Source organism: Pleurodeles waltl, chromosome 4_2 (genome assembly GCF_031143425.1).
Source record: "Pleurodeles waltl isolate 20211129_DDA chromosome 4_2, aPleWal1.hap1.20221129, whole genome shotgun sequence".
In the NCBI taxonomy this organism is placed as follows: Eukaryota; Metazoa; Chordata; class Amphibia; order Caudata; family Salamandridae; genus Pleurodeles; species Pleurodeles waltl.
The window spans coordinates 279,126,370-279,147,815 of record NC_090443.1 but is presented as its reverse complement, the minus strand read 5'-3'; the positions used below and the strand labels follow the sequence as shown (position 1 = coordinate 279,147,815).

At 46.3% G+C, this 21,446-nt stretch overlaps 1 protein-coding gene across 3 annotated transcripts in view; it reads left to right on the top strand.

Moving 5' to 3' along the window:
- The window catches only part of PDE6H (phosphodiesterase 6H), a 202,350-nt gene that overhangs the window by 26,843 nt on the left and 154,061 nt on the right, over window positions 1–21,446 (top strand). The window contains exon 1 of one of the 3 annotated variants that reach the window (XM_069231107.1): window positions 4,440–4,513. The exons of the other annotated variants lie outside the window; for them this stretch is intronic. The gene's annotated coding sequence lies outside the window, so the exon portion shown is untranslated. Of the gene's footprint in view, window positions 1–4,439; window positions 4,514–21,446 lie in introns of those variants that run through there. 3 annotated transcript variants of the gene reach the window in all.

Below are 21,446 nucleotides of genomic sequence, written 5' to 3'. Positions count from 1 at the left end.
GCTTCCCTCCCTCAGAGCAGACAGCGCAGTCCCAAGGCGGCACTTGTAGGCGCAGGCAGTGGGTTTAAATTGTGAGGTACTACAAGGTGTGTGGCCCAAGTAATAAAAGGTGTGCCGTCAACATGTAAACTAAATTTGTGATATCTATAAAGCAGTAAACGACTACAATATTATTTTCTCTCTGACCGTTATTATTGTATCCAGATTCATAACACAACAACTGACATATATATATAAACTGTCAGGATTGTTAACTGTTTGATAAATGAGTAACAACAATGATTTTGTTGCAAAAAAATAATATTGCAGCAGGGTTGACCAATTATGGTGGCAAAAAAAGTCCAGTTATACACTTTACAATGCCAATCGCTCCTACTCAAGTAAACACGAGACCTATTGCATTGCAAATGCTTCTGTTAAAGACACCGATGTTACTAGAGACATTGCCTGCAGCATGCGCAAAGCATGCAGTTTCTTGTCGATTACAAAACACTAATACAGCTTGTCTTTATGTGTTCAAAACTGGCCCGATTTCTACTTTTTTAGCTATCTGATTCGCTAACGGGGGCTTTTATTTTGGTGCTGGTGCCTATTTTCTGTCCCAGTCCGACCCTGATAACGCTGCTGTTTATTCGGTCCTCCGTTTTCCAGAATACCTTATTTACTGACAACTAGCCCTATGGGAAAACCTTTGCTGTCGCAGGGACTGCTTTCAGAAGCTCGTTTGAATTACAATACTGGGGATCCTAGACATACTCAAATTGATAGATGTATTCTCCGACAGCAAAAGTAGGGGCCCAACACAGGCCCCTGCAGCCTCTTCGGTGCAGGGGGCCCAAACCTTCGGGGAACCAACATTGAGCCCAAAACCGTGAATATTAGTGAGATATTTGAACCTCGTGGTCCCTTATCACGTTCTGCATGGCGGCCCCATTATTTTGGGTTTCGCACCTGAGCAGAACGCAACAAATAATGCGTCGATAGGGCGCATCTGAGATGGCTGCAGACAAGTGATCTGCATGCCGTTGAGCCCCACCCTCACCCCTACATCTGAGGAAAGTTATACCGTCCTCATTACAGTCCAAAAGACACACAGACCAGTAATAAACTGCGTGGCTATTCGGGAGCACCTGACCAGGCCTCTGTGTGCGCGTGCGCATCACAAGACTCAGCTGACCGTCCTCGTGCCTGCCTCGTGTAATTCGTTTCTGTTCTTGCAGTCTATATCTATGAAAGGCGACAAACTGCGTGGCCAGATGGTAGAAGGCAAGGTCCCCTCTTTATCGGCACTTCTGGCCCCTGGCTCTCTTTTTGAGGCAGAAAGGGATGCAAGATGCCACACAAGCGGAGAGCCAGGACCTGGCGGTTTACTTCAGTAAGGGACTGGTGTAACTAGAGGGTCGACTTCAGTTGGAAACCTAAAGAAGCATGAATGCACATAGCCATATAAAAATGGCAGTCTTTTTTAAACTTTAGAATAATACACTCCAGCTACAGCTACCTTGGAAGAGGGGCCTTTTTCAACAGCCTTAGAGAGTTCTCCAAACCAAAGATGAACATTCCATAAAGAACGTGGAAGAAGGCTGCAGAGCCTAAGATAAACAAAAATGCAACATAATAGGGACCCAGCACGCACAACAGCAACAGTTAAAATGTAAGATTCTCTAACGTAATGAAAATAAGAGAAATGTATGGCGCTAAATCAATGAAAAAGGGTGTCAGATAAATTAATAAGCTGAAGCTAGAAACAAAAGCCTGCAAATCAATTACAAACAAAATCCTTATGATCTGACTGAGGTTTCACAATCCGACCAGATCTCTTGGTCGCAGTAACTGATGAAGTAGTGGCTGAGTGACAAAACCAACATCAGCCAGCACTGGTTGGGAATCCACGGTATCCAGAATGTGTTCATTAGCATCGCGCTGTGAAACAGGATCAATGGAGACATCATAATAGCCGTTGAGCTGTACATTGGTTACTCGCATTCAACATCATTATAGCAAGGACTAACATCTGTTTTTTTCCCATTGTTAAGATTACAGGTAAAGCTTGGCATGTTCAAAAGCCTGACCCAATAATCCAGTTAACGCACTTTAACTATCATCATGATTTCATTTTGGCAATCCCATATGATTTTCAAACGCCTCCAGTAACACCAGCCTTGAAATCATCAACTTTGACATATTGAGATTTGTTTTTAAATATCCACATACTTGTTATGAACGTCACACACCCTGTTATGGACAACTTCCATATCAACAACACATTCTTTGTCAATCCATTCTTGAAAGTACCCTTGAAGCAACCATATTGCCAGCTCTTTGAGGCGCAGCCGTTTAAGCGGCTTGTACTTGTGTTAGATTGAGGAGTAAGGTGATAGTTCCCAAATCTAACTCTAAATGCTACTTCCTCATCAATCCAATTTGATACACTATCTCAATGGTCTTTTTCAAAATCCTAATCACCGGTTTCACTGTATCATTGCTTTGTGGATTATATAACGCACCGCTAAGTAAATCGCTAAGTAAATCCCATTGCATATGAGGCAAAGTGGACCCCGACATCCGAGATAAAAAGTTTGGATAATTGTCCACCATTAAAATACTGTTGAAAATATTTATACCTGCATGTGTAGTTGGTTTCCTCACCAATAAATGGTACACCTGATTAGACTGCTAATCAATAAAAATAGTGCATTTTTTCAGACAAAGGCGGTCATTCTGACCCTGGCGGAAACCTCCATGGCGGCGCTGCAAGCAGCGCCGCCATGGGGATTCCGACCCCCTTCCCGCCATCCTGTTTCTGACGGTTTTCACCGCCAGAAACAGGATGGCGGGAACGGGTGTCGTGGTGCCCCTGGGGGCCCCTGCAGTGCCCATGCCACTGGCATGGGCACTGCAGGGGCCCCCTAACAGGGCCCAATTGAGATTTTCAGTGTCTGCTTGGCAGACACTGAAAATCGCGACGGGTGCAACTGCACCCGTCGCACACCAGCAACTCCGGCGGCTCCATTCGGAGCCGGCATCCTCGTTGCTGGTGCTTTCCCACTGGGCGGGCGGGCGGCCTTTTGGCGGTCGCCCGCCAGCCCAGCGGGAAAGTCAGAATGACCGCGGTACGGTCTTCTGGCGGTTCCCGCCAGGCCGGCGCCTTCCGCCGCCAGCGGGGCTCAGAATGACCCCCAAAGTCTACAGGCAGCTTTTCACAGGCTTTCTTAGGAAAATCAACAAAAATGAGGGGAGTACAGTGCATGAAAAAGTTCTTATCTGCTTCTTGACAAGCTCAAACACATAATTCAATGGCGCTATCAATAGAAGGTCACTAATAATACACACACATTTTTTTTTTATAGCGGTCACCCCTTCATTGCCCTCATGAGCTAATGTGATTAACTACATACAAAACAAAACAGGAAGACCGACCTTTCCCCCCTCAAAACCAAAACAATACTTAATTCATGCTGAATTTTAGAAAAACCTTGGAAATTTACAACCATCAATTCGAATTGCACTATCAACATCAGATGCACAGTCAATCATTCCAGAGACATTCTCCACATCATCCTGTTGAGTGGCATCATTTACATTATCTGCTAGAGGAAACCTGGATTCTTAAGACATTGGCTCTAGCATTGGCCTTACAACATACGTACACTGCTTCAAAACTAAGTTCCTTTAATCAAGATAATAATCAAGCCCTTGAGATGCTCTCCCCATTCCTGTTTCACCCAGCAAATATACAAGCGGTTTGTGGTCAGTGCATAAGACACATTTACTTTCCCACACATACTTTGCACAATGTTGTGTAGCCCAAGCACATGCTCGTGCATAAAGTTCAATGGTGCGGTAATTCAGCTCAGCATTGCTTAAATACATAGAATCAATCAAGCCAATGATTTGGCTTAAAACAACCCCAATCCCAATGGCATGGGCATCCACTCTAATAGTGCATGTTTCACCCCAGGATATGAGTTCAGAGTTAGAGCTTCAACAAACACCTAGTTGGCTCAAACACAAGAGGTTCATCATCATCCCAGAAAAACTGCACTTCTTTACAAACCAGTTGTTTTTTAAGTATTCAGTGACCACTTCAACAACCTCAAATATTCATTAGTAATACTCACATCAGCCAAGTAAAGACATGACCTTGTTGATATTAGTTGCACTTTGAGCACCTGCGATAGCCTTAGATAAATCCTTACTAGATTTTTCATTTACAGAGCTTGCGCTGTGCCAAAATCTTTTGTATTTGGAAAAAAAAAATCTTAAAAGGGCCTCACAGCCCCCCCCCCCCCCCCCTACAGCCTTCCCATTGCTTATCAGTGGTAGGCTTCACCGGTCACTCTCCTTTTCTTGATTCACGATGGTCAGCAGCAGTTCCAGATCTCATCTGGTTGCACTTCCTCTCTTTGTTCCTCAGCTTTGGCTAATCCCTGGAGCTTGGACCAGGCATCCTTTCCGGGTGGTGATTAGTGGCTGGTAGCCACTGTCCTTCCACTAGCTGGGCATTTCTGAGGTACTTTTTTAAATTTCATGCCCGCAGTCCATACGCATGGATGTGCTCCTTTTTTCCACTGCTCCCTATCACCTCCCCCTCCCGCTGTTGTTTTCCACACTCCCTTGTATTTGTTTCCCAAACCCCTCCCGCTGTTTGTTCCTTTATTTTACCAATTTAAGATAGCCTTGTTTTTTTTCTCCATCTTTTTGCACATGTCTGCAGTCAGCCTCCTGCCCCTCCCTCACTCTTTCCTTTTCCTGCACCTCGCTCGTACTGCCCCATCCCTCCCCCATCTGTTGTTGTTGCTCCCAGCCTTCTCACCCGGGCCTCTTGTGTTTTGTTCATTTAGATAGCAGGACACATTCATTTCTTTTAACATAATAATGCATTCTGAGAGTTGTGGCCTTGTTCACTTAACTCAGTCAAATGGAACTAACAATAAATATTTGTTCAAATAAAACCTAGATTTGTAGTATTGCATACTTGGTGGTATGACGTTATCTAGTAACATAGTAATGATTTCATGGTTAATGTTTCTAGGTTCAAAACACAATAAATCATTTTAGGAATGTGACCTACTAGTAGTGAGCCCGTGCTCACAAGTTTAACACCCCATACAGTGAGTACTAACTTAGTTGTTTTGAAGAGCTGGCGGTGACCCCCTGGGTTGAATGTGATTTATGAGGGGTGATTCAGGCACACCTTCGATGCAGTAGGGGCTCCCACTATAGGGTTGCATAACATAGATGTGTGCGGTGAGTGAGAGGGTAAGACTGAGTGAGAGGATAAGACAACTTGTATATAGTTGCAGGTAAGGCAGTAAACATTAGTGCACAGGCTTCTGAGTTCTCAAAGTGGCCTCCGAAGAATAGCAGATCGTGTGCATTCCGGTAAAGTAGCCACTCCTTGTGTCCGGAAAGTGGGCATTGACACTCGCAGGGGACTTTGCGGTATGTTTTAGGACTCACTGTGGGTGGGGGTATCTGGGTAGTTGTATTTTTAGGGCAGGTGGGGGGGATGGCATGCGAAAACCACGCATGCCATTCCACACATGCCTTTACTAGGCATGCCTTTACAACTAAAAATTGTTGTAAAGTAATGCGTGGTAACGGCATTTGTGGTACCAACACGATTGTTGTTCTGGCCTCGTTGTTTAGGCATGCGTGGTTGGTGCATGAGCTGTTCCATCATACATTCGCTGTCAAGCATGCGTATTACCATCACCGAATTTAATGATAGACCTCTTGCTGACCTCTGAAGGCTGAAATGCGATTTGGCCTTGCTGAGATTTTTACTTGTGATTTATAGATAGTTTAGCTCGCTGTGCAATCTTCTGAACTAAAGTGCTTTCGTGTTGGGGATGTGATCCATTTACTGCGAGTGATCTTCAGCAAGGAACGACTATATTGCGACTCCGTTCCTTTATTTGTAAACTGCAGTACCGGACAGAAACTAACTAGAAAGTAATTCCATAGCAAGAAGCCTGTTTTTAAAACCGGACGTTCACTTTTTACTGTACAGAACCTTCCTTGACATAAGCTAATTATGGAATTGGCTTTGCGCTTTGATGGCCAATATTTCTCATTTGAGAACATCAGTCTTTGTTCACCCAGGCTCGCTTACTGAACGAAAGAAACGTTATCTATTATTACAAATTAATAAAATATACATTGTGGTTTTTGGCTCCCCCTAGAGGAGAATTACATTCACCCCCTGCGATTGGCTGTTGTATCATTCTGCCTCATACAGAGTAGTATTACATCCCCATAGGAAATGGGACTATTTTACTTCCTCATTGAGCAGTTATGATCACTCATTAAATTCTCGCTCATAGATTAATTGCATACAGACACAATCTTTTTTTACTGCAAGTTAGACCCACTGACTATGCCAATGTTTGTTTTAAAGTGTCTTTAATTTCTTGTTCTCTGTCTTTATACTATTAATTGATACAGAGTTAAGGGAAACAGTAACGTTGAATAATTCAGATTACGGCCACTCACAAAGAAATGCTTAACCTCTCTTGGCAGGCTGGTACTAACAATCCCCTACAGAAACAATTTAAACTTTCTTGCATACGAATAAAAAATGCAGAGGCTAATACTATTACCTGGGGGTGTTGCAGGTCCGATCTATATACAGCAAGCATTGGCAGAGCCACTAGGTTTCACCTATGTGAATTCTATTGATTTTGTCAATGTTTTTTTCATATTGCAGAGCAGTTGAGCAGCTGTGCAATATAACTTATAATTATTAAAACACCAGGACCCAAACAATATGCAAAGCCTATTGGCTTTCCAAACGCTTGTTTGTTTTGATGCCATCTGGTTTAAAATAGTGATTGAAATACTCCACTCCTTCCGTGAAATATTACATTTTTTAATTGTACGGTCCACCTTGGATAAGGGGAGTTTTCGAACAGCCCTAGAAAGTTCTCTAAACCGAGATGAACATTCTAATCCCTGGAAGCACGATCCATAAAGAACATGGAAGAAAGCTGCAGAGATATCATAAACTAAAATGAAATGTGCAGTGCTCAATTTGTAAATAAAAAATGTGTGGGTGCTCAAAGCCCTCCTCTTAAACACACGGCTGCTGCAATTAAATGTGGGAACACGGAATACTGAGGCAGTGTAATCCTGAATTCATCTAGGGCCTCTTCAAACCACTTAAAGCCACTACCTGCCCCCATTCAGCTCACTCTTGCAGCTTTCTGCTTTCACCCATTGTGATGCTTTTTCGTTTTTCTCTTCCTCTGTTTTTCCCATATGTGTCTTTTGCTTGCAGAAAATGCTTGGGGTTCATGAATAAACGCCGGCCCTAAAAAATAAGTGCCAGTGCTCAGCACCGGAAACAACAAGCACAAATTAAGCACTGGAAATGCAACATAATACAACTTTGAGATGTCCCCTGCATCTAAAAGGACAGTGCAGCGGATATTTCTGTGCAAGAACTGCAACCACCCAGCAGTTCGGAAAGGAAGAGTAAGGAAGAGTAAGAAACCAGGATAGGAACTCTAACTTATTCTGGGTTTCACAGTGATGAGAGAAATTACCAGAAAATATGTGAAAGGGCACCTAAAGTAGTGGGTTGGAAAAACCTGGTTCTTTAGGCTCCAAGGACTTTCTTTAAAATAGCTTATCTATTTAGTGATTTCTTTCTGATAGGTAGAATAATACACTCACTGGTTGTCCCACACTATGACCGAACATTTGCCCTATTTAAGACTGTCTCCTGGCATTGTAATATTAGGTAGACTTACAAGACAGGTTGCTTGGAACTCCGTTTTACTACAGTTTCCAGGCTTTTTAGATAAATTGCTTCAACCCTATGAGATGCTACTGAAGGAAACTACTTTGTGTGATGTTCTCTTGGTGAAAGAGGAGAATAGAATTGCTCATGGTGAAATTAGCCAGGCACTGAATTGAGCTGACTCATTTATCCATATTTTATGCTGTGGAGGGTGAAAAAAATGTGAATGACACAATAAATAAGAGGGCTGAATAAAAACCTTCGTTAGTAAGTATTATTATAGATATATATGTATCTTTACTAAAATCAAAAGGCCTTGGATATCGTCAGGCATTGAAAGCTCCATGTTTTTGCATCGAGTGGTGTCTTTCTCGGCTAGAGTTGTCTATAGGAACCAGACTGTTCAGCAGGTAAAGCCAACCAGGCTATTTATAGAGGATCAGACATCAGCCGTAAGTACCCAGACAGACTGTCAGCTCTCCTACAAATTAAGCTTGCGATCAGGCAGAGCTGATCCGGTCTGGGTGCCTCCAGTAGACTTGTAGTTGGCCACTGTCATTTCTACATCAAAAGGAGCAAATGCCTCTTTGCAGCCGTTTCCCCTGTTTGGACAAGATTGGACTCGATCATTTTGAGGGGAGATCCCACCATGCCCTCTGCCTCACCCAGAGGATGGATACTCGCAGGCAGGTGTCTCTCAAACAGAATATCATCGGCATTAGTGGCGGCTCACAAGAGCCCGTTAAGAGCATAAAACCGTCTGCTGGCTGAGAGACGGAATCACCATGACATAATAGTGGTTTATTGAACCTGCGGCAGATTGCTGCACGCAACCGCCTGATCTCAGGTTTGTATTCATAAGAATGATTTTAACTGGTTCCTAAGGTCAACAGTGAGGTCAAAAGGCAGAATAAAATGACAGAATAAACAGTGTGTCTGAACTCCAGTTCATGAGCAGCCCAGCGCACAGGGGAGGATGCCGGGGGTGCACTTAATGTGGCACTATCTGAACTTCCCAGCAGCACCTCTGCTCGTTTATTGGGGCAGATCACATCCGAGCCCAGAGGGCAGTTTCTCATCTAAGCGGGGATGCTGTACCCTTACTGCAGCATTCCCCGTCCCCTCCTCAGAGCTGTTTCATTTGAACGGGTCAGTACTGCCAACTTTTTAAAGGAATGCAATACATTGTACATGGACAGTATCAGAACTTCTCAGCACCAGTAATATGTTCATAAACAGTACTCCTCTGCATTGATCCAGTTATTTTAATAAGTAGTGCTATTTGCAGTGCTAATATATTTAAATCAGAATGAGTGTGGGCTGTGCTTGCAGACTCCAATCCTGAGTAGGTCTTATGGGCACCAGTAACCACGTAAGAAGGCAATGCAAGCAGTCCTCACACACTGAGCAGAAACTGCACAGGCAGCAGCAGTGCCGGGCGCTCTTGTTCTGGAGCTTGTTAATATAGCGCCTCATTTTGCTGAGTGAGGTCCCAAAGCACACCTGCTTGGCAGGTTAAAGGGTTACTCAATTTTACTGTCTCTCTCGCTCCCTGGCACACGCACCCCCCCCCCCCCCCCCACGCCCCTCCTTCACGTGAGAAAGTGTAGTGAACTCAGTGGTTAATAAGACATCAACATTCATAGAAAGTATATCATTCAAAGTATATGTTTTGAACTCTGATGGACGTGCTTGCATTGGGAAAGTTGGTTGCAAGGGAGAGCTGTGAAGAGAGGAAGGAAGTCGGAGAGAGAAGGGTGATCAATGCTGACAAGAGAGATGTCAAAGAAAACAAAAGTGGACCTGGTGTCTGAGAGAGACTTTTTGGTATGCAGCTCTGGGCACAGTGCTATGCCTGGAGTGGATTGGAGGCGGTAGTGCATGGCGGGGGGATGGAGGTGGGGGCGGTAATGGGGGGCTTAGGGGTGAGGGCTCTATCACTCAAGGGCCAAATACCAGCCAGGAATTCGTGTGGTCTCTGCCTCCCTTTCCTTTATCACGTTTCACATTATTCTTCAAGGCTACAGAGTGCAGCAGAGAAAGGGCTAGTCAGTGCTACATGTACTTCCGGTGTACTCAAAATGCAACAGGGGGTGGCAAAGCCTAAAGTTCGCACCTTTATAATGTGAGTGCTTATCTACTGGCTTTGCCAACTTGTTGGTAAAACATTGCCAAAAAATACATAAACTAACAGAGAAAATTCGTTGCAGGTACTTAAAGAACATAACACCTGTCTGAGGAAGTGTCAGCATTTAAAGGAAATGCTTGCAATTACTTTCTGCATGACTAGGATCTGGAACAAATGCTCCTGCCATTTGGTGCTATGGCACAGCTTTGGGAGCAGATTTATGGGCTTCTCGGAGAGTAAGAAATGTTTATAGTCACGGATTTGTCTCAAACACAGGCTAAGTGAGTACAGCAACCCATCCCACCCATCAGTGACTTTAGTGCCGACTTCATGTGCTATGATCTGGGCTTTGTTACAAAAAGTGAAATGTGGCAGATAAAAGGCAAACAACATCTTAAAATATGTTATTTCGTGAAACATGGCAAAAATAGACCTGTTGCTGTGCTTTTCCAGGCAAGCTGGGAAGGGTTGGCAGCAACCCAGAAGTGCAACTCAGGAGTGCAGGGGCGGGGCAAGGAGAAGAGGGGGGCGTAGTACATGGGTAAAGGGCAAGAAAACAAAATCACTCTATTGGAGTGTTCAAAGAAAAAGAAAATCGTTGCTCCTTAATGTTGAGCCATTGAAGGATACACCCAAACGGGTCAAAAAGCTTCACACTGACTGAGAAATCAGTTTGTGCTCATTTTGCTGTGGGCATCGCGACCCAAACATCAAAACCCACCCAGCAGACACTAGGGCCCATATTTATACTTTTTAGCGCCGCATTTACGTCGTTTTTTGACGCAAAATCGGCGCAAACTTACTAAATGCAATTGTGGCCCGTATTTATACTTTTTTTAGCGCGGCATTTGCGCCGCTTTTTGACGCAAAACGGCGCAAACCTACAAAATACAATGGCATTTTGCAAGTTTGCGCCGTTTTTGCGTCAGAAAACGTCGCAAATGCGGCGCAAAAAAAGTATAAATACGGGCCTGTATTTTGTAAGTTTGCGCCGATTTTGCGTCAAAAAAACTACGGAAATGCGGCGCTAAAAAGTATAAATATGGGCCCAGATCTTCTGAGGTCACTATGAAGTGCGTGACCTTGAATGGAGGGGGTACCTAGTGGCAGATGAAGGGTTATGCGATTGCTGCTGCAGGACCCAGGGAGTATGCTGGGCATTGTAGGCAGACAAGACCCTCTGTGAGCTGAATTTAAGACCGACCAGACACCCTGTGCAGATCACACACTATGGGGAATGTATTCCTGAAGCATGTTGAGTTTCTGAAACACTGTGCAATAAGAGTAGGAACTGTGTAGGCCCCTTCTGTGCAATTGCATACATTTCTGTAGGCAGAATATCTTGACTTTCAAGAGTAGAGTAATAATTTTAGATTAGCATCTCGATATAGCACGAACATTCGTCAAAATATACATCTATCTTCCAGAGGTTGCACCGACCCCAAACCAAGATGTCTTACATAACAGAACGCCCTGTCTCTCTTCTTGTCTTTTTCATTGGATTGAAGCATGGGCATGTGCCTTAATTCCGGAATACCCTAAGAGGGCCCATAATGAGTGGGTGGATTATTATCCTGAGGAGGATGCCGCCCTCCACAATTACAAGTTTTACCAGGTGCTGCATCACAAGACGTAAAACCAGTTATTTTCCATCTGCCTAGAGCAGGTTGGCCTGGAATTGGGGAATGCATGCAATATGGTCTTGGAATCAGTAACTGCATTCGGTGTAGGACCCAGTATTTCCCTACTCCAGGCTGAAAACTTAAGATGATCAGTAATTGTGGTGGACAGGGGAGAAACCTGCCAGAATCATGAACTCTGCGATAGTCCCCTCTCATTACCGAGCACCTCGTTATGAGGGCATGCCACCTTAATTAGCATAAAGCCAGTGTAGTCAGTTCCATGCTGTAAAAACGTGGTAGCAGTCCTTCTTTGTAGCCACACCCCTACTGGTAGGTGTTCTGCTGTGCAGAGTAGCGCCCCCATTGCACAGATAGCATGTATGCTGTTAGAAAAGCCACACCCATTTCACATTGGTAGCAGGCCTGTACTGTGTCTGTCTGGAGTTTGTCATCCATTTTGTTGTCAACACATCTACCTCTCTGTGTGTGCGGGTCTTCAATATGCCAGGGGATGTATTCTTCAACAAACTCGCTGGTCTTACTCCTGTCGCTCTTTCTCAAAGGCCACTATGCTTTAGGGGAGAGGAGCGTTATCATGGGTGTCCCTCTTTGGGATGGGGTTTCCATTGCACCCCACTCATTTTCTCGCTATAACACAACCAGTCTATTACATAAGTATCAACCATTATGAATTTCAGATATGGCTCTTAGGATTAGGGAGTTGTCGGGCTCCATCGACTGGTCTGATGGCCATAAGAGTGTTTCTTGCATACACTTTCTTATTTGTGTGGGTGGGAGGGGCTGGGTTATGCAGTTACCTGTCTCCTTTTTGTGCAGCCGATCCCTCTTCAGGCAGGTTTTCCTCTGATCTTAACATGCCCAGAGTGGGCAGTGTCAGTGAATGAATTCCCCACTGGTGTAACTGGGTTGTCTAGAAGGTAGGATGTTATTCTGCCCTCCCCATTTTCTATCTCCCCAGAGTCGAGTTTCTGGGCACTGTCTTACTGGGTGGTCACCCTACATGGTGTCCAGGTTCCCTGTGTGTGTGTTCTTGTCGCTTGCCAGCCTCTGGAGTAGCCTAGTGCTTGCCCTTCTTAGGGGCCGTAATTTCCTTCCCCCATGTGAGGAAAATGTGCAGGGCCGTTGGCACAGGGGAGCTTGGCAGTGCCAGGGAACCCCACAGAAATGCTTGCACCCCGTTAAATACACTTAGCAGCAGATCAGAGATTGCTTTCGAAACAGAAGCATACCTCTTGTTAACACCTCTTTCACCCTCAGAATTTAAGATAACACTAAAACCTCACTACATTGGGAAACAAACTTGAAAGGATCTCTTTAAGTTTCAAATGATCTATGAACTGCTACTGCATAGTCATTTACAGAAAGTTGTAAGATTTGGGGGATAACCATAATGACTCACTGTAATGTGTGCATTAATAGAATGCATATTTTACTTGTCAATTCTCCTTTTTTTGAAGTGAGTTTCTCTCACTAAAAACACATTTTTTACAACTTTTTTTCAAGTTATCCTTCCTAACACACTTATTACACTGTCCCATTTTTAAGTCACCTGAGCTCTTCTCCTATTTAATCTCGGCCGTCAGGGCTTTTTCATCCCCAGGCTGCCTCAGGTAGACATAGGGTGGTATAAGTAGTTTGTCATGGGCCACTACAAGTGACACAGGGACACTTAGAGACTGATACTAAAATACTGACCTGTGGACACACACCGGGACAGTGACACACACAGGGCTAATACAAGGGTGCTGATTCGGGGAAAACAACACTGAGGACTGAAATATTATTACTTGCATGGGTCATTGACCCTGTGATGCTGACACACGGTCACAGAAATGGAGACACTGACACAGGGACGAAGTCATAGATATTGACACTGAGACACTGACATGGGCATTGTGTACTGCCTCTTTGCCAGGGGTGTCACATGTCACAGTGACATGGCTTGGAAACAACAACACTGGGTCAGGAGCACAGTGACACAGAGACACCGAACTAACATGTGGACATAGATATTGGAACATGGACAATGCCACAGAGAACTGACATATGGAACACTGACTCAGGGACATTAATACTAGGACATTGATACATAGGCATTGCCATTTGAAGAAGGGAAGGTGGACACTGGCACTGCTAATGGAACGCTGATAGGAGGAAACAAACAGCAGGACGCTAATATATGCACACACTGACAATAGGGGTACTAACCCAGGAACACTGATAAGTCCATAAACACGAATGCTGAGGCACTGGCACAAAGGCACAAGTATTGGGTCACTGACTCCGGAATGCTACAACAGATGAATATAATGACATTCAGAAAGGGGCTTCATTCCCTGGTGCTTGCTGCACGCGAAGGTTGCCAAATACTAAGGCTACCTAGTTTGGGTCCCACCGCAGGCCTTTTTCTTTCACCACCCTACACTTCCTGACACTTTTTCTAATTCTTGCAGATTCTTTTCATTCCTGCTGTTCCCATTTATCACCGTTCTCTGTCTTTCCTTTCTTCATCTTTCTCTCTGTTCTGCCTTATTCCCTTTTAATCTGGGCCAGTGTTTCATGATTCACAATAGGTCTTGGTCACCAAAAACGCACCAGCACTCACGACTTGCAACCACCTGTACAAATTAAGTACTGAGTCTGATGATCTGGAATGATGGCTTGGCAGTTGCCTGGCTAGTTTTTGCTCCTTTGACTAGTGGAAGTGTGTAGGAAGCTGGCTCTTTATATGATATATCAAAATGAGATATATTGTGCAAAGAGTCTAGGGATTCCCTTACCAGTGGGCAGCGACTTGCTCTAGAAATCCCAAGGAGATGTTTTAGGGGGTATCGTGGCTGTGTAGCCTTAGGCTTATCAGAGAGTAGTGTTAGACATCTGCAAATACATACACAGTCAATAAGTGAGACACACAACTCAATAAGTAGACCCACACCAAAATATAAAAATAACAAGTATCTTTGTGTATGTTGTGGTACCAGAATCACTACAATCAAGTAAGTATGTTTTGCAAGACAGATCTTTACAGTTAAGAAAAGTCGACAGTGTGATTCATGGAAGCTTCAATGTTATCCTATGGAGGAAGAACAAATACGGCAAACAGATACAGTACAGCGACTTACAGGACCAATCTACTGGACTTAAGGTAAGTACTGGGCAAGGCAAAAGGATGATGGATGGAGTGGTGAAACCTTTCAAGCACTCACCCCCAGTCATAGGTCTGAGTTAAATCCATTGTTCTTTTGCTCACCATGCCACCCCAACTTGGACCCAGCCATATGCAAATCAGTCTTGACCCTGCTCCCCATGGGAACAGTCCAGCCCAAACTGCCAGGCCAGGTCCTCCCTAGACCAGAAACAAGCAGCCTGGGACTAGTTTCAAGGTATCACCCCTTCTTAGCCAGGCTGTCTTTAATCTAGTGGCACAGTGAGCAAGAGACCCACATCTGGGCGCACTGTGGCCAAATTATGGCAACTTTAGCAACACAAAAGTATAATGGATGGAGTGCTAAAACTTTTCAAGCACTCACCCCAGTCACAAATCTCGGTTGAATCCATTGTTCTTTTGCTCATCATCCCACCCCATTTTGGACCCAGACATAAGCAAATCAGTCTTGACCCTGCTCCCCATGGGAACAGTCTAGCCCGAACTGCCAGGTCAGGTCCTCCCTGGACCAGAAACAAGCAACCTGGGACCAGTTTTGGGGTGTCACCCCTCATCAACCAGGCCAGCTTGAATCCAGTGGCACAGTGAGCAAGGGATCCACGTCTGGGAATACCCTGGCCAACTTATGGCGACTTTCGCAACAGAAAAGGATGATGGACGTAGTGGTGAACCTTTCCAAACACTCACCCTCCAGTCACAGATCTGGGTTAAATCCATCGTTCTTTTTCTCACCATGCCACCCCAGTTTGGACCCAGCCATATACAAATCCATCTTGATCCTGCTACCCATGTGAACTGTCAAGCCTGAAATGCCAGGCCAGGTCCTCCATGGACTGGAAGCAAGTGACCAGGGACCGGTTTCAAGGTATCACCCCTCATCAGCCAGGCTACCTTGAATCCAGTGGCACAGTGAGCATATGACACATGACTGGGCATACCCTGGCCAAATTACAGCGACTTTAGCAACACAAAAGGGTAATGAACAGAGTGCTGAAACATTTCAAGCACTCACCCCCAGTCACAGATCTGGGTTGAATCCATTGTTATTTTGCTTACCATGCCACCCCAGTTTGAACCCAGCCATAAGCAAATCAGTCTTGACCCTGCTCCCCATGGGAACAGTCCATCCCAAACTGGCAGGCCAGGTCCTTCCTGGACAGGAACCAAGCAACCTGGGATCGGTTTTGGAGTATCTCCCCTCATCAGCCAGGATAGCTTGAATCCAGCGGCCCAGTGAGCAAGGGACCCATGTCTGGGCATACCCTGATCAACTTACAGTGACTTTAGCAAGACGAAAGGATGATGGATGGAGTGCTGAAACATTTCAAGCACTCGCCCAGTCACAGATCTGGGTTTAATCTATTGTTCTTTTGCTCACCATGCCATCCCAGTTTGAACCCAGCCATATGCAAATCAGTTTTAACCCTGCTCACCATAGGAACAGTCCAGCCTGAACATGCCAGGCCATGTCCTCCCTGGATGGGAAATCAACAACCTAGGACCGGTTTTGGGGTATCACCCTTCATCAGCCACGCTAGCTTGAATCAAGTGGTACAGTGAGTACAGGACCCATATCTGGGGGTACCCTGGCCAACTTACTGTGACTTTAGTAACACGAAAGGATAATGGACGGAGCGTGGAAAGTTTTCAAGCGCTCTTCCCTAGTTGCAGATCTGGGTTAAATCCATCATTCTTTTGCTCCCTATGCCACCTCATTTCAGACCCAGCCATATGCAAATCAGTCTTGACCCTGCTCCGTATGGGAAAAGTTCACTCTGAACTGCCAGGCCAGGTATTCCTTAGACAGGAAACAAGCAACCTAGAACAGGTTTCGGGATATCACCCCCTCATCAGCCAGGATAGCTTGAATCTAGTGGCACAGTGAGCAAGCGACCAACGTCTGGGCATACGCTGGCTAACTTAGGGTGACTTTAGCAACACAAAAGGATGATGGACAGAGTGGTCAAACCTTTTAAGCACTCACCACCAGTCACAGATTTGGATTAAATCCATTGTTCTTTTGCTCACTGTAAGGAAATGCCTCCTTGGCATGGTTACCCCCTGACTTTTTGCCTTTGCTGATGCTATGTTTTGAATTGAAAGTGTGCTGAGGCCTGCTAACCAGGCCCCAGCACCAGTGTTCTTTCCCTAACCTGTACTTTTGATTCCACAATTGGCACACCCTGGCATCCAGGTAAGTCCCTTGTAACTGGTACCTCTGGTACCAAGGGCCCTGATGCCAGGGAAGGTCTCTAAGGGCTGCAGCATATCTTATGCCACCCTGGGGACCCCTCACTCAGCACAGACACACTGCTTGCCAGCTTGTGTGTGCTGGTGAGAACAAAACGAGTAAGTCGACATGGCACTCCCCTCAGGGTGCCATGCCAACCTCACACTGCCTATGCAGTATAGATAAGTCACCCCGCTAGTAGGCCTTACAGCCCTAAGGCAGGGTGCACTATACCATAGGTGAGGGCACCAGTGCATGAGTACTGTGCCCCTACAGTGTCTAAGCCAAACCTTAGACATTGTAAGTGCAGGGTAGCCATAAGAGTATATGGTCGGGGAGTCTGTCAAACACGGACTCCACAGCACCATAATGGCTACACTGAAAGCTGGGAAGTTTGGTATCAAACTTCTCAGCACAATAAATGCACACTGATGCCAGTGTACATTTTATTGGGAAATACACCCCAGAGGGCACCTTAGAGGTGCCCCCTGAAACCTTAACCGACTATCTGTGTAGGCTGACTGGTTCCAGCAGCCTGCCACAACCGAGACATGTTGCTGGCCCCATGGGGAGAGTGCCTTTGTCACTCTGAGGCCAGTAACAAAGCCTGCACTGGGTGGAGATGCTAACACCTCCCCCAGGCAGGAGCTGTAACACCTGGCGGTGAGCCTCAAAGGCTTACCCCCTTTGTTCCAGCACCACAGGGCACTCCAGCTAGTGGAGTTGCCCGCCCCCTCCGGTCACGGCCCCACTTTTGGCGGCAAGGCCAGAGGAGATAATGAGAATAACAAGGAGGAGTCACTGGCCAGGCAGGACAGCCCCTAAGGTGTCCTGAGCTGAAGTGACTCTAACTTTTAGAAATCCTCCATCTTGCAGATGGATAGGAATGTGACCCCCTCCCCTTGGGAGGAGGCACAAAGAGGGTGTACCCACCCTCAGGGCTAGTAGCCATTGGCTACAAACCCCCCAGACCTAAACACGCCCTTAAATTTAGTATTTAAGGGCTTCCCTGAACCTAAAGATTTAGATTCCTGCAACTACAAGAAGAAGAGGACTGCTGAGCTGAAAGACCCCTGCAGAAGAAGAAAAGAAGACACCAACTGCTTTGGCCCCAGACCTACCGGCCTGTCTCCTGCCTTCTAACGAAACCTGCTCCAGCGACGCTTTCCCCAGGACTAGCGACCTCTGAATCCTCAGAGGACTGCCCTGCTTCAAGAAAGACAAGAAACTCCCGAGGACAGCGGACCTGCTCCAAAAAGACTGCAACTTTGTTACAGAGGAGCAGATTTAAAGACCCCTGCAATCCCCGCAAGAAGCGTGAGACTTGCAACACTGCACCCGGCGACCCCGACTCGACTGGTGAAGAACCAACACCTCAGGGAGGACCCTCCGGCGACTCCGAGACTGTGAGTAACCAAAGTTGTCCCCCCTGAGCCCCCACTGCGACGCCTGCAGAGGGAATCCCCAGGCTCCCCCTGACCGCGACTGCCTGACTCTAAAATCCCGACGGCTGGAAAAGACCCTGCACCCGCAGCCCCCAGCACCTGAAGGATCGGAACTTCAGTGCAGGAGTGACCCCCAGGAGGCCCTCTCCCTTGCCCAGGTGGTGGCTACCCCGAGGAGCCCCCCCCTTGCCTGCCTGCATCGCTGAAGAGACCCCTTGGTCTCCCATTGACTCCCATTGGAAACCCGACGCTTGTTTGCACACTGCACCCGGCCGCCCCCGCGCTGCTGAGGGTGTACTTTTTGTGTGGACTTGTGTCCCCCCCCGGTGCCCTACAAAACCCCCCTGGTTTGCCCTCCGAAGACGCGGGTACTTACCTGCTGGCAGACTGGAACCAAGGCACCCCCTTCTCTCCATTGAAGCCTATGTGTTTTGGGCACCTCTTTGACCTCTGCACCTGACCGGCCCTGAGCTGCTGGTGTGGTAACTTTGGGGTTGCTCTGAACCCCCAACGGTGGGCTACCTTGGACCCAAATCTGACACTTGTAGGTGATTTACTTACCTGCTAAAACTAACAATACTTTACCTCCCCCAGGAACTGTGAAAATTGCACTGTGTCCACTTTTAAAACAGCTATTTGTGTTTTATGTGAAAAGTATATATGCTACTGTAATTATTCAAAGTTCCTAAAGTACTTACCTGCAATACCTTTCAAATGAGATATTACATGTAGAATTTGAACCTGTGGTTCTTAAAATAAACTAAGAAAATATATTTTTCTATAACAAAACCTATTGGCCTGGATTTGTCTCTGAGTGTGTGTTCCTCATTTATTGCCTGTGTGTATGTACAACAAATGCTTAACACTACTCCTTTGATAAGTCTACTGCTGGACCACACTACCACAAAATAGAGCATTAGTATTATCTCTTTTGCCACTATCTTACCTCTAAGGGGAACCCTTGGACTCTGTGCATACTATTCCTTACTTTGAAATAGTGCATACAGAGCCAATTTCCTACACTCACCATGCTATCCCAGTTAAGACTCAGCCGTACACAAATCAGCTTTGTCCCTGTTCCCCATGAGAACAGTCCTGCCTGAACTGTCAGGCCAGGTCCTCCATGGACTGGAAGCCAGCGACCAGGGACCGGTTTTGGGGTATCACCCCTCATCAGCCAGGCTACCTCGAATCCAGTCGCAAGTGAGCAAGGGACCCATGACTGGGCATACTCTGCCCTACATACGGCAACTTTAGCAACACAAAAGGATGATGGATGAAGTGCTGTAACTTTTCAAGCACTCTCCCCCGTCACAGATCAGAATTAAATCCATCATTCTTTTGCTCTCCATGGAAATAGTCCAGCCCGAACTGCCAGGCCAGGTCCTCCTTGGACAAGGAACAAGCAACCTAGGACCGGTTTTGGGGTATCACCCCTCATCAGCCAGGATAGCTTGAATCCGGAGGCACAGTGAGCAAAGGACCCAAGTCTGGGCATACCTTGGTCAACTTACAGTGACATTAGCAAGACGGAAGGATGATGGATGGAATGCTGAAACATTTCAAGCACTCACCGTTCTGGGTTTAATCTATTGTTCTTTTTCTCACCATGCCACCCCAGTTTGTACTCAGCAATATGCAAATCAGTCATGACCCTGCTTCCCATGGGAACAGTCCAGCCCAAACATGCCAGGCCAGGTCCTCCCTAGACTGGAAAGAAGCATCTTAGGACCAGTTTTGGGGTATCACACCTCATCAGCTAGGCTAGCTTGAATCCAGTGGCACAGTGAGTAAGTGACCCAGGTCTGGGAGTCCCTGGCCAACTTACAGTGACTTTAGTAACACGAAAAAATAACGGACGGAGTACTGAAACTTTTCAAGTGCTCTTCTCTAGTTGCAGGTCTGGGTTAAATCCATTGTTCTTATGCTCCATATGCCACCCCATTTTGGCCCCAGACATACGAAAATCAGTCTTGACGCTGCTCTCTAGGGGAAAAGTTTAGCCGGAACTGCCAGGCCAGGTACTCCCTAGACCGGAAACAGGCAACCTAGGACCGGTTTCAGGGTATCACTCCACATCAGCCAGGCAAGCTTGAATCCAGTTGCTCAGTGAGCTAGGGACCCATGTTTGAGCAAATCCTGGCCAACATACGGTGTCTTCAGCAAGACGAAAGGATGATGAACATTTCAAGCACTCATCCCCAGTCACAGATCTGGGCTAAATCCATTGTTCTTTTGCTCACCATGTGACCCCGTTTTGGACGCAGCTATTTGCACATCAGTCTTGATCCTGCTCATTATGGGAACAGTCCAGCCCAAACATGCCAGGCCAGGCCAGGTCCTCCCTGGACAGGAAAGAAGCATCTTGGGACCGGTCTTGGGGTATCACCCCTCATCAGGCAGGCTAGCTTAAATCCAGTGGCACAGTGACTAAGTGACCCATGTCTGGGAGTCCCTGGCCAACTTACGGTGACTTTAGTAACACGAAAAGATAATGGACGGAGCGCGGAAACTTTTCAAGTGCTCTTCCCTAGTTGCAGATCTGGGTTAAATCCATCATTCTTTTCCTCACTATGCTACCTTATTTTGGCCCTAGAGATATACAAATCAGTCTTGACGCTGCTTTCTAGGAGAAAAATTCAGCCTGAACTGCCAGGCCAGGTACTCCGTAGACCGGAAACAAGCAACCTAGGAGCGGTTTCAGGGTATCACTCCACATCAGCCAGGCAACCGTTGGGTTGCCCTTACCAGAGCGGTCGCGGTTGAGGGGAGCCTGCACAAAGAGGCTGCAAGCGTTGGTGTGAAGCTCGCAGTGGGGAATCCCATGATGGACTTTGTCTCTGGAGAGGCTGGGGACCACGCTGGCACCATTGGTCCACTTCAATTAGGGCTAGCGGGCACGGGTTCAGTGGTGCTGTCCGGTGTCCTCATGTTTTCACTCTGGAGTCCTCTTCAGGGTTTTTGGGTGTCTGCAAAGATGGAGGGAAGCAGCTCCGCTGCTCAACAGGAGTTCCTGATGCTGATGTGAAAGCTGGCAGTCTTCCCGAGCTTTTGAAAGTTTCAGCAGCTGGAGCACGATGCGTCTTT